Source organism: Apodemus sylvaticus, chromosome 1, assembly GCF_947179515.1.
Source record: "Apodemus sylvaticus chromosome 1, mApoSyl1.1, whole genome shotgun sequence".
NCBI classification, from domain to species: domain Eukaryota; kingdom Metazoa; phylum Chordata; class Mammalia; order Rodentia; family Muridae; genus Apodemus; species Apodemus sylvaticus.
Genome location: NC_067472.1, coordinates 180,525,325 through 180,537,748, shown reverse-complemented (window position 1 = coordinate 180,537,748; position 12,424 = coordinate 180,525,325). Strand labels below are relative to the sequence as shown.

General features: G+C 46.3%; 1 pseudogene; it reads right to left on the bottom strand.

The window, feature by feature from the left end:
- Positions 1-599: 599 nt before the first annotated feature.
- Positions 600-12,176, bottom strand: LOC127695629 (uncharacterized; annotated as a pseudogene).
- Positions 12,177-12,424: the final 248 nt, after the last annotated feature.

Sequence of the window (12,424 nt, the reverse complement as noted above, 5' to 3'; positions counted from 1 at the left end):
GCCGGCCCATCTTTACATCCTGGGTGATCAGCTATATAGTGGCCCTGGTTAAGGGTGCGTTTTTCTAATTGAGATGTCTCTGAGGGAACCTCCTCGTGAGTCCATTCTGGAATGTCCCAAGAGTCTAAGCCTGCTGTTAGGGCACAGATTTCAGGATATAAGGACGGCCACCAAGTATCAGGGGGTGCTGCCTTAGAGGTAGACCAGACCATGTCTCCCGATTGAGACAGGACTTGCCAAGTCAGATTTAAGGGGCTTGAGGGTTATTATTCTTCAAGGTTTGGTAGGCAATGGAGGCGCAGCTTAAGAGGATCATCAGTCCATTCCAGGTTCCAGGTGTCATCTTGGGCTGCCTGCAGTGGGATCTTGACAAGAGAGGCATGGATCCAGGCTAGGATACCATCAACCTTGACAGCAGTCGGGCCGGTCAGGAGTACTAGAAAGGATCCTTTCCACCTGGCTTCAAGGGTTCTAGCTCGGTGATGACAGATCAGGACAGAGTCTGCCACTTAGAACTTGTGTGGGCACCTCGGTGGTCCCTGGCTCGTAGGCTCCTCTGAGTTGCTCCCAGGCGTCCTTTCTGACAAGTTCTAGGGCCTTTAAGTGGGCTAAGAGGGGTTGGGAAAAAGGAGCATCAGGGTCAAAAATCCCTCCTGCTTCTGTCAAAGGGGACAGTCCCCCATGGTGGAGCTCAAATGGTGTGAGTATGAATTTCCCTGGGGTGTTCTGTACTTGGAACAGGGCAAAAGGAAGGAGGACTGTCCAAACTTTGTCTGCTGGTCTCCAAGGCTAATTTAGTCAAGGTCTCTTTTCATGTTCTATTCATCCTTTCTACCTCTCCTGAACTCTGGGGTCTATAAGCACAATGTAATTTCCAATCAATCCCCAGTTGTGCAGCCAGTCCCTGACTTACCTGGGCAATGAAGGCAGGGCCATTGTCTGATCCAATTACCTTAGGGATGCGGAAACTTGGAAAAATTTCTTCTAATATCTTCTTTGCCACCACGTTGGCCATCTCCCTTTTCATGGGGAAGGTCTCCACCCATCCTGAAAAGGTAACTATGAAAACTAACAAGTATCTGTTACCATATTTTGCTGGTTTGACTTCTGTGAAGTCAACTTCCCAGTATGTTCCTGGCCTATCTCCCTGCAGGTACTTACCAGGTGTGCCTATATGATGTGCAGCATTGGTTAAATCACAAGCTTTACAATTTTGTACTGCCTCTTAAGCAATATCTGAGAGGCCCATGACATGATAGTCGGAGTGGAGTATAAGGTCTTTTAATTTCTTAGCTCCCAAATGGGTCAATTGATGTAGATTTGTGACATAGTGATGTCCCTCTTTTCGGGGTAAGATAGATTTCCCATCTTCTGTCTCTGCTACTCCATAGGGGGTGTAGTTATGTACTATTTTTAATCTTTCCATCTGATGGTGATCCTCAGGAGTATATCTGAAACTGGTCTCCCTGATGTCATAATAGTTTTTGGACTCTTTGGCCCCTTGATTGGTTATAAGGATCATGGTCCCTTGGGCCACTTGTTTGGCCACCATGTCAGCCATCTGATTTCCTCTGGCAATGGCATCTGGGCCCTTTTGATGGCCAGGGCAATGTATAATGGCCAGTTTTTTGTGGTAGATGTATGGCCTCTAGTAAACTCAGGATTTCTTCTTTGTTTTTACTATATGCAAGTACACCTTAGCTGTCTTTAGACATCAGATCTCTCTTTATGATTGGTTGTGAGCCACCATATGGGTGCTGGGATTTGAACTCATGACCTTTGGAAGAACAGTCAGTGCTCTTACCCACTGAGCTATCTCTCCAGCCCCGTCTTTATTTTTAATGTCCTTTCCAGCCAACATGAGTAGCCCCCTCTGTTTGTAAATTGCCCCATGTTTGTGTGCGGTGGCGAAGGCATACCTGCTGTCTGTGTAGATGTTGACAGACTTCCTTTCTGACAGTCTCAAGGCTTGGGTTAGTGCAATCGGTTCTGCCTTCTGAGCCAACATTCCTTCAGGCAAGCTACTGGCCCAGATGGCCTGTTTTCCATCTACCACTGCCGCCCCGGCTTTCCGCTTACCTTCAACCACGAAGCTGCTGCCATCTGTATACCAATTAAGGGACCCTGGCCAGGATTGGTCTGTGAGGTCCTTCTACATTCTGGTTTCTTCTGCCAGGATGTCCATACATTGGTGTACAGGCAGGGAGTCGTCTGCCTCAGGTACTAAGGTAGCGGGGTTGAGGATAGTCGGTGGGGCAAAATCACTCGCTCAGTTAAGAACAGGCTTTGATAGTGAGTCATGCGGGCACTCATCATCCACCTGTCAGAGGGCTGCAGTCACCTGGTGTCCTAAGGTCAGTTTTTCAGCATCCTTGAGAAGTAGGGTTGTTGCAGCGATGGCTTTCAGGCAAGATGGCCATCCACTGGCTACAGGATCTAGCTTCTTTGATAGGTAGGCTACAGGTCGTTTCCATGGCCCCAAAGCCTGGGTCAAGACCCCTTCAGCTATTCCTGCTCTCTCATCCACATAGAGGGTGAAAGGCTTAGTTAAGTTAGGCAAGGTCAAGACTGGTGCACTGAGTAAAGCCTTTTTTATTTCTTCGAAAGCTTTTGGTGCTTAGGAGTTCATGAAAAAACCCCGGTTTCTTTGATGACAGGGTAAAGGGGTGCTGCTAAGATGGCAAATCCCGGTATCCATAATCTACAGAAACCTGCAGTGCCCAGGAATTCTCTCGCTGGCTTTGGGGTAGTAGGAGTGGGGATCTGGGTCACAGTTCTCTTCCTAGCTTCTGTCAAACATTGCTTCCCCTCCTTAAGAGTGTATCCCAAGTAAGTGACTGCTGTTCAGCATATCTGGGTGTTTTTTATCTGAAGCTTGGTACCCCACTCACCCAACTCAGTCAGCAGTTTCTCAGTTCCCCGAGTGCACTCCTGTTCATTATCAGCAGCTAAAATCAAATTGTCAACGTTCTGCACCAAAGTTATTTGGGGGTTCTCTGACCTAAACAGAGCCAAATCTAGATGGAGGGGTTCTTCGAAGAGAGTTGGGGAGTTCTTGAACCCTTGAGGCAGTCGTGTCCCAGTTAATTGTCCAACCTGTCCCAATTCTGGGTCTCTCCATTCGAAAGCCAAAGTCGGCTGGCTCGTGGGGTGCAGCTTCAGGCAGAAAAATGCATCTTTTAGGTCAAGAACAGTATACTATTTTCTGTCAGGAGGAAGAGAGCTGAGCAAGTTGTAAGGGTTAGGGACAGTAGGATGGATGTCCTGAACCCTCTTATTAACTTCTTTAAGATCTTGCACTGGCCGGTAACTGTTGGTACCAGGCTGCTTGACGGGCAGTAGTGGAGTCTTCCAGGGAGATTGGCAGGATATTAGGATACCTAGTTGTAGCAGCCTCTGAAGCTTGGTACCCCAACTCAAATGAGAGGCCCTCCCAAGCCTCTTTACTCATAGTATACTGCCGCACCCCAATAGGAACTGCATCAGTCTTTAAGTTAATGATGATGGGGGTACTCGTTTCACTTCCCCCACACCTCTCGTCTCTGCCCATGCTTTAGGGAACTTTTTCAGCCAGGTTTCCTCTAGTGTCTCAGTCCCTTGGGCCTCATGTAATCTATATTCTTCTTCTAGCTTTATGGCCAGGGCCATAGACGTGGGAGTCTGCCAATCGACTGTTGCTCCTTCCGAGGAGAAACTTATTTGAGCCTTTAGTTTAGTTAGTAAATCTCTCCCTCGTAGTGGCATGGGACATTCTGGGATGGCAAGGAAAGAGTGGGTTACTTGTCACTTTCCTGGGTACACCTTCCTGTCGGTAGTCCATGAATATGGTTTTTGACCCATGGCCCCAATTACTATAGTCGTTTTATCATTTAATTGTCCTAGAGGCTTCTTTAAGACAGAAAATTCTGTACCGGTGTCAACTAGAAGGTCCATAAGGGTCCCCTCCACTTTTAGGGTTACCCTAGGCTCAGGGAGGGGATCCGAGTCCTGTCTCCCCTATTTACCTTCTTCCATGGTGAGAACCCTGAGGGCCTTATGTTTCTTCTTTGGGCAGTCCCTTGTCCAATGTCCATGCTCTCTACAATAAGCACATTGGTTTTTATTTAAAGGTTGACGTGGGAATCTTCCAGGGTTCAAGGGTCTTGTTGACCATGAGCTGCCCAGGTACCCTGACTGTCTAGTTTCTCCTTTTCTCTGTTAGCTTCCCTGTCGCCTACAACTGTGGCCAGAATCTTAGTCAAATTTCTTTCTTGTGTATGGTCCCACCTGTCCTATCTTTCTTCAGCTTCCTTCTTTTCCCTCTCTCTCCTCTCCTCCTCACTCTCTCTCTTATGATATACTTTTTCTGCCTCTTTAACTATGTCCTGTAAGGACAAGGTTTGCAGGCCTTCTAGATGTTGCAACTTCTTTTTGATATCAGAGGCAGACTGTCCAATAAAAGTCATGGCTACTGCTGCCTGCTGACCCTCGGAAGTAGGGTCAAAAGGAGTATAACACCTATAAGCCTCTATACAGCGTTCTAAAAACACAGAGGGAGGCTCCTTTTCCCCCTGAAGAACTTCCCTTTCCATAGCCAGATTGGCGGGGCATCGGCCTGCACACACCCCCCCCCCTCATGTAAACCTGCAACCAGAGCCTGGTGGTAGACCATCAGTTGCTCCTTACCTGCCGCTGTATTGAAATCCCACTCAGAACGATTCAGAGGGAAGCTCTCATCTATCACATTCTGGAGCTGAGTTGGTTGGCCATTGGTTCCAGGCACATTTTTTCGTGCCTCCAAATGTATTCTTTCTCTTTTTTCAGTGGTGAAGAGAACCTGTAAAAGCTGTTGGCAGTCATCCCAGGTTGATTGGTGTGAGAACATGAGGGATTCCACCAGACCTGTAAGGCTAGAGGGATTTTCTGAAAAAGAATCATGATTTGCTTTCCAATTATATAAATCGGCCTAGGAGAAAGGCCAATATTGGAGTTGGCCACTGTATGCACGCAGAGGCAAGACTGTAGTGGAGTCTGGTCCTTCGGGGCTCTGAACACATCAAATTCAGGTCCCAACCGCTGGCCCCTTGGCAGTAGCTGTAGCCCCTGCAGTGCTAGGCCCTCTGTAGTGGCTGATCTCTCTGCTGGGGCTGCACCACCCCCAGGTGGCTGGTCCCTCTGCCACCCCTTCAGCTGTACCCTGTTGAGGACTCTGAGGAGGCATGGGGAGGGGGTGAAAATTCAAGCCATTCTGGAGGCCCCTCGATCTTGGGATAGATCTGATGAGGAGCTGACAGATAAGTTTTGTTTGGTGGGTTGGGCTCCGCCATTTTTGTTTCCACTCTCTGTTCCATGTTATGAAGTGCCAAGACTCAGGAGCCTGGCTTGTTTTTCTGAGTCCAAGGCCTTAACCAGGATGGAGGATCCTGCACTAGGTCTACCCAGACCACCCTGGCCAGGGTAAGACCCTGGTCCTTCCTACAACACTATGTTCTTGATGGCAGAAATTACAGTCAGGTCAAGTGTGCCCTCTGGTGGCCAATCGACGTTATACATCGGCCATTGTGAAGAACAAAACATTCTCCATACTTTCTTCTTAACTTCTACAGACAGATTGTATGCCCTGTTTCTAATTCGACTGTGCAGTTGTCGAGAGTCTGACCAAGAGGGGTGCTGACAGTCTGTCCCATCGTCCAAGTCACACAGAACACAAACAGAGCACATAGAAAAACCAAATAGAACACACAGAAAAAACAAACAGAACACAAAGAAAAACCGCAGCCAGCGTCCGCAGCCTGCGGGACTTTCAACAGACTGCCAAGAGGACGCGAAATCTTTCCTCCACAGGAGTGTCCAAGTTGGCACACAGATGGGAGATTTCCGAGTGTCCTCAGCATTACCACAGACCTCCCAGGACAACTCCCGAGGCTATAGTTGGTTATCCTCTGACACATCTGACCGATAAAACTCCTATCCATCCCAACATGGAGTTCGCTGATGAAAATGAGCACAGATGACTGTAAACCAAAGTTTCAGGTATTCTAGCCACCAGACAAGGACAGACAAGGGCATAGACAACGACGGAATCTTACCTCCAAGAGGGGTCTCTGAGAATCTGGTGTGGTCGTAACTTCCCGGCCAATGCACCAAATAAAAGGCCCCGAAGAAGCAGACCCCCAGCCTCGGGAAAAAGCAACGCACCCAGAAATTCAGGAGAGACCTTCTCAATGCAAATTCATGAGGTTTATTGGGGAATCCAGTGCAGCACTAGGACCGAACCTCATAACCCATGCAAGGTCAGAAGAGTTCGACCATGAGCTGAGGTGGTCGGGGTTTTTTTAAAGGAAAAAAAACACAAAGAAACAGGAAGGTTTGACAATGCATTAGACATCCTGCCAATGATTCAAAACCCCCAGCAACCCAAAAAGAATGGAGAAGCCAGCTAACCTCCGGGGGTGATAATAGGTTATCTAGAGCCAACATTTACACTTTTAGGATATTGTATGGCTAAACACTTAACAGAGCACTAAATGCGTCAGGGATGCTATACATTTAAGAGAGCACTAAATGCGTCAGGGATGCTATACATGTAACAGAGCACTAAATGCGTCAGGGATGCAATAAATTTAACAGAGCTCTAAATGTGTCAGGGACTTGGTGGGGCTAGGGCAAACAGGCAACATTCTTGGGCCATTATGTGGTTGATGATTTAGCAAAAGCTCTCAGCTGTGTAAAGACACTGGCAGGCTAGGTCCAGGGTCTATCTTCTAGGGTAATCTCGAAGTCAAAGCTGGGGGCAGTAGGGCAAAAGAGAAAGTTTCTATGTATTAGACTAGCTGCTAGAAGTCTAAAAATATCGAGTTGGGGCTCACATTTTGAGTTATGGTTTCACACATAGCATCATAAAAAGAAGGTTACAATGGCTCTCCCAGGATCACTTGGCTAATCAGGGGCTGCCACTCTGCTCTGAGTGACCACGCAATTCATTACTCTCACTGTCTCCCAGATCTTCTGAAGACCTCACAGGATTCCCGTTCAGCACACAGACATGGGGCACAGAACAGAGCTGCAGGCATTTATTAAAATCAGCTGAAGAGACTGAAGGATGAGGGCAAAGGTGTCAGGAATGCAACTTCAGGAAAAAGGACAGGACAGCAAGACGGCACTCGGATCAGACATGGTGCAAAGATGGGTTGCCCAAGCCCAATAGACTGTAAGGGCCTTAAACTTGGTGAGCTGATCTACAATTTTCGAGACGCTATCATTTCCATAGTATTTCAGGCATTCTGGGCTGAGGACCATGTATTTCTGGAAAACAAAGGGACAGACAGGAACAGAGGTGGCTACAGTCAAGGTGCAGGACCTCAGTAGGGCTCCCCAACCACCCAGGATGAGATCACTCTTCATCCGCAAGAAAGAAAATCTTCTGCAGTGATTCAAGACTCCAGCAACAGAGTCTGTCTCACAGGAACTGGAGCCCACCCACAGCCTTCAGGAGGAAACTGGAACGTCTCCACAGCCAGGCAGGGAAAAAGGGGAGAAGGTTCCAGAAGGCAGGATGGGGGCTAGGTATATAGAGAGACAGGATAGCTGAGTATGAGTTTGGTGATGTCTCCAGTACCTGAGCACATCTCCCCAGGCACATTGGGTATATGGCCATGTTAAAAATCCATCCCCCAGGTGGGCTTGTTAGAAGAAATTCGTTTTTGGATAGCACTGTGATTTTGCAGGACCTGACACTCAACTAAAAGTACTTTGGGGAACAGGATGAGAGCTGCCTTGTTCAAAATATATGTCTTTGCAATTTCATTTTGCTTGAAACAAGAAGCAAAGGAGGCATCTCAGCTATGGTATGCAGCAGCAGGCAAGTCCTGGGCATGGGGGTGGCATTTAAGCCTTTGGGGAAGGTTCTGACTATACCTCAGATGATGCCAATGGAAGGCGCCTCCATCTGAGGCAGGGGAGTAGAGTCAAGGGAGGTTCCAAAGAGGACCCTGGCAAGTAGACAGAAGTTTCTGGTATCTTAGCACAGACCTGTGATTACTGTACCTCTGCAGAGGCTAGAATAAAGACTCCCCTGTTCCTACTATAGGTAAGAACCCCATGTCTATCTAGCATGTGGGAGTGAATTGCAGGAACCTGCATGGAACAAGCTGGATATGCACCTGGCATGCCATTTGACCTGTGCGATGGTGATCAAGGGTTTGATTCCTCAGTTACAGGTCACCTGACATGTATTAATGGTCACATTGATCATTTGTACACAGCCTTCCACAATTTACTGCATGGGCGAGTAAGTGAGGTTAGGGAGGTCTTTACCAGAATTTGAGGATTGAGATGAATTTTGTGAACTCCTCCCACTTTGTAGCAGCCCTGGAGTTTCTCAAAGGCCTCCAATTCCTCAGTAGAAACATCAAACAATGAAAGTTGGGACTTCATAATGTTCTTACTTTCAAGGATTATTGAAAAATAGGCGCTGAAGAAAAGATTGCATGCTTCTGCTGCAAACACAGACATCACTATAAGGCCACAGGCTGGCAGAAACAGAGGCTCAAGTGTTCTTGACACATCTACAAATGCCTTCACCATCTTTTCCCACAGTCCTGCCCTCCCAAAGACTTCAGTCTCACAGATACGACATGGTTTCCATGAGAAACACACTTCACATGAGTGGACAGGCCCACATAGCTGACCCTTCAGAAAAATCCTCCGTTTGCCTCAGCCTAACTGTACAACTAAGCATCATCACCAGCACAAGTCCACCTCCACGACCCACCCATCCCAAGTGTTGTAACCCAGAGCAGAAAGTATCAACCGTCCTCTGCAGTTCCTTTCCTCCAAAAGACCCCTAGGTCTGTCTCAGGGCCCCACATAGAGATCTACATGGGACTAAGATGGAGGTGAGCGAGGCTCCCACTCTCACTTGTCTTGAATCCCAGCTCTCCAATCACCAGCAAGGCCAGCAGAAGTGTCCCCTTCATGGTGGAGAGTGTTAAATGCATTACTCAGAGCAGATACTCTTCCTTATAAACCATTATAGCCCCGAGCCAAGCAAACCTCACCCCCAACCCTACACCCCAGATGCTCCAAATACCTTTGGGAAGAACCTAGCACTGGTGGATCCCTGTTCCATTTGCTGACAGGAAGAGGTATGCGAGCCCCTCCCACTCGGAAGAACAAACACCATGAGAAGGCCTGAAGTCATCCCTTTCTGGAGAGAAGTTGTTCATTCTTTGCCAAAGAGAGGTTAGAGCTAACCTTTTTAAGGAGCTCAGCTCGAGTGCTGAGCCAAATGCCCCAAGGCCTGTCCTACTTGACAACTCTCCTTCCTAGTCACATCCTCACCTCTTCTGGTTCCAAGCATGGCCTCTCCAAGTTCAGACAGGAAGGCACAGGGGTCAAGGAGGGATTCTGTCTCTGTAGGTAGTCAGCACTCCAAAACACTGGATGTGCCTGAGGTCAAGGCTTAAGCAGAAGGATGCATGTCTGGGTTCTTGTAAGGCCCCTTGAACATCTTTAGCTGCTGAGGCCTTTGAACTGGATCCCTGAGGACATGGAGGTGACATCTTACTCTTGGTTTCTCTCAGCCATGATAGTCCCCAGCTCTTTGGCCATGTGGGTATCCTTGGGGGCTGATGATGGTTTTATATCACCAATTCTGCTTCACTCCAAAGTAAGTCAACCCTGTTGTCCTGCTCACCCTGTCCCCTCTCAGCTCTGTCAGGAACCATGTCTCTAAGAGGTTTGATCAGTAGAGTCCATGTGGTGAGAGCAGTGAGTGGTAGAGTGAGGGACTCACCGCTCTACATGAGCTCTCAGTTGTCCACAACCCCACGGGCTAGTGTGGACTGCCTGGCTGTAAACTACAGTGCTCCACAGGCCACAGTCAGTGCTCTGTGTGTATAGACTATCTCACGTTCAGAACAACCTACTTACCCTAAGGAAGACAATTTCAGCACAAATAAGATGTCAGCTGGGTGTTGTAGTCCATGCTTCTGGAGAGAGGAAGCCCTTCAGTCCAAGCTCACCCTGCTTGCAGTGTGTGATGGTTCATCTTGATGATCATCCTGATTGGGTTGAGAGTTGCCATGGAAACACAGCTCTGTGTGGGAGTTTTTATGCTTTGTCAATTGATAAGCACAGACTGACTTTCATGTGTCAGCATGGACTATGGTCATAGAAGGGACAAAGGGAAAAGTCCTCAGTACAAGAGGCTATAGAGACTCCTGTGTGCAGCGATAACGAATTGCTGAAGTGCGATCTAAGCAAAAGAGAAAATAAATATGGGCCCTTCTCCATTGCACGCAATTTTTCTGGCTCTTCAGGAGCTGCTGAGTTCAAAATGAAAAAATAAAATCAGAGGAAATAAGGGGTTTGGCTCTACAGGGAGTGTTTTAACCTTCCTGTTCCTGGATCTTGATAAGCGACACTTGTTGGAGCTAATCATAGATGGAAAGAAAATTTTGGGTCTGTTAGATACTGGAACAGATAAAGGTATTATAGAAAAAAAGGATTGGCCTGCTAGTTGGCTAATATGGATGACATTTTGATTGCTGCCCGTTTGGAATAAGTTTTGCATAAAGTTTATATAGATCTGATGAAGGCTTTAGAGGAGAGAGGATTATTTATAGCCCCGGAAAAGGCTCAGCAAAAACAAGTGATAGATTATTTGGGAGCTAACCTACAAGATCAATGAATAGTTCCCCAAAAGGTGGAATTGCGAGTAAATAATTTAAAAACCTGACATGAATTTCAAATTTTGTTGGGTGATATTAATTGGATTAGGTGTTATTTAAAACTTCCAAATTATGTATTAAAGCCTTTATATGATATTTTAATGGGAGAAGCTGCTCTTGATTCTCCTCGAAGCTTAACATCTGAGGCACGAAAAGCCCTGGAAGCAGTAGAGAGAGAACTAGCTGGAGCCTTTTTGCAATGTATAGAAGAAGGCAAGGATATTGCTTTATGCATTTTACAATCTTTATGGCAGCCTACAGGGTTGCTGTGGCAGGGTGGGCATTTGCTGTGGATTCATCCAAAAATATCAGCCGCCAAATCGGTTGAGTATTATCCTAGAGCAATGGCTTCTCTAGCTACTGAAGGTATTCAACAGTGTTTACAATATTTTGGATATGCCCCTGCCGTAATTATCACCCGATATACTGCTCAGCAAATTACGATTTTGGATGCTACCATTGATGATTGGGCCATATTACAATGTAGTTCTGCTGGCAAATGGGATAATCATTATCCTAAACATCCTTTGATGTCGTTTTTTTAAAGAACATCCCATAATTTTTCCCCAGGTAACAACTCAAGGACCCATTAAAGGAGCCGTTAATGTGTTTACTGATGGGTCCAAAACAGGATGTGGAGCATATTTAATTGGCGAAAAAAGCAAAAGTGTTTCAATTTAAGCCAGTATCTCCACAGATTGTTGAGTTCCAAATCGTTTTAGACGTGTTTAAAAATTGTCAGTTTCCTTTTAATTTGATATCAGATTCATCATATGTTGTCAATTTAGTAAGAGTATTGGAAGCTGTAGGTAAAATTAAAATATCTAGTCCTATTCAGGCATATATGGTGTAATTACAAAATCTATTATGGGAAAGAAAAAAAACCTTTTTTATTACTCATGTGAGGGCTCATTCTGGATTTCCTGGGCCTATTAGTGAACGCAATGATGTTGTGGATAAATTTACAAGAATGAAGTTCATTTTTTTGAGTTCCAAAATTGAATGCGGTTGTGCCTTTCATCAGAAATTTTATGTTAATGCTAAGATATTACAGAGTAAGTTTCAAATCTCTAGATCTGATGCTCGGGAGGTGGCTTTAAAATGTCCTCAATGCATAATTCATTTACATCCGCCCTCTTTGGGTGTGAATCCTCGAGGTCTACGACCCTTACAAGTTTGGCAAATGGATGTTACACATCTCCCAGAATTTGGTAACTTGAAGTATGTTCATGTGTCTGTGGATACTTGCTCAGGTATCATTTATGCTTCTCCTCTCAGTGGAGAGAAAGCAAAAAATGTCATCGGTCATTGCTTGTATGCGTGGGCGGCCTGGGGTAAGCCTCAACAATTGAAAACAGATAATGGGCCTGCTTATTTGCCTCCTTTTGTAGCCAAATGGAAGTACAGTTACTTTATTGGTTGTCTTACAATCCCCAGGGTCAGGGCATTGTGGAACATGCCCATCGCACCCTTAAGAAGATGCTTGAAAACCAAAAGGGGGGAATAGGCCTTGGCTGTATGCCTAAGGAGAGAATAGCTCTTGCTTTATTTACTCTTAATTTTTGAATTTTAGATTCTGAGGGTCTAAGCGCGGCAGATCGTCATTGTCACAAAGGCAGATCATCGAAAGGTTTCCTTAAGTGGAAGTATGTGCTTAGAGGCACTTGGCATGGTCCAGATCCAGTATTGGCATGGGCGAGAGGATCTATGTT